A 1,694-nucleotide genomic window follows, 5' to 3' on the forward strand; every position below is an offset into this window, starting at 1 on the left:
GTGCACCCCCAGCCTTCTCAGTCGGTAGAGCATGGGAAGCTGAAAAGTCCTTGACTAGTGTAAGCACTGCTTAGTGACAACTAAAACATGGGTGTGTTATCAACATTGTTCTTGTCCTAAATCCAAAACACAGCACTGTACCAGCTCCTAGGAAGAAAATTAACTCTATTCCAACCAAAACCAGGAAGAGGGAGACAGGGGCAATGAGAAAATAATTCTGTTTTTATGGCCATATGCTAAGGACCTACCACAAGAGCAGCTGGGATGAGAGTGAAAGAAGAAAAAGGCCAAGAATGATGCTTTTGACTTCATGTAGGTTTTAATCAGGACTGGCTGCATCACAGGAAGAGGGGCAGGATCAGGCCACTGCCACACCGGGCTTTTGCGTCACTTCATCACAGGTTCCCATTGGCATGTCTCCTCCGAGGCCTGCTGATCACGGCTGGCACCAGCCAAATGCAGATCATGAACCAGTGTCTCATCGCAGTAGGAATACTCTGCTGTTTTTCAAAGGTATGTTCCTCAGAGGAACGTATGCCCAACCAGTCTAGCTCCTGCAGTGCAAGAAATTAAGCTAGAACCACTTTTGAGTCAGGAAAAATTCCTTGCACAGCCAGTAGCTTGCTGAAAAAGGCAGCCTCTTGAGACAGCAGTGTGAGTTAAAAGAAACATTTTCCTTTTTAGACTTCATTTGCTGTGACCCAAGCAAGATTTGACCCCATCAGTCAGCCAGAGCACGAAGAGAGTAATACCTGGGAGGTCCCAGAATGTCACAGTAGAGCTGCAATGCCTAGCAGAACCTTGTGGTGTCCCACACTGCCTCCTCTGTACCACTGTGAGGGGAGCCTGTTTTAGGCAGGCTTCCAGCATGCAGGCAGACAGCTGGATCTTCACTGAGACTGCCTCCAGCTGAGTCAAAGATACGAGCACAGAAAATCCGGGGAGCCAGCTTCCCACCCCAAATGTCCGTGTGTCAGTCTGGAGCACTCCTGCAGTCCCCTCTCAGAGGACTAAACACAAGGTAGACCCACTCAGCCTTTGCTCACACACCTCTTTGGATGAAAGGGCTTGGTGAGAGACGGGCGCCTGCAAGTCAGTATTAATGGGTTGGACAAGGGGTGGGTTCCCTGGTGGGACATCAATGCTCTGGAAGGGCACAGCAAGAGGTGGGTCTGCGGGGCAGGTACAGCTTCAAGACACCCAGCCAGAGGACTGGAAGTCAAGGACAGCAGGGTGGGTGGCAGTTTCCTCCCTTCCCGCAGGAAGACAAATGGTCTAACTTGCAGACAACTGGTGTGATGAGTGGAGGTGGGGTATTACAGCACTCTCCTGCAGTGCTGGAGGTTAGTGAATAAGGAGGCAGCATCCTTCTCTCACGGCCTGTGCGGAGGGCTTTGTATCTGTTGTGGTTTAACCCGGCAGGCAGCTAAACACCACACAGCCATTCGCTCACCCCCTCCGTGGGATGGGGACAGAATCGGGAAAAAAAAAGTAAAATTTGTGGGTTGAGATCATGACAGTTTAATAAGACAGAAAAGGAAGGGAAAATAGTAATAATAATAATGATAAAAGAATATACAAAATAAATGATGCACCATGCAATTTCTCACCACCCACCAAACAATGCCCAGCCTGTTCCCGAGCAGCAGTCGCTGCCACCCGGCCAACTCCCCCCAGTTTATGTACTGAGCATG

Source organism: Aptenodytes forsteri, unplaced genomic scaffold (genome assembly GCF_000699145.1).
Source record: "Aptenodytes forsteri isolate BGI_AS27 unplaced genomic scaffold, ASM69914v1 Scaffold211, whole genome shotgun sequence".
NCBI lineage: Eukaryota > Metazoa > Chordata > Aves > Sphenisciformes > Spheniscidae > Aptenodytes > Aptenodytes forsteri.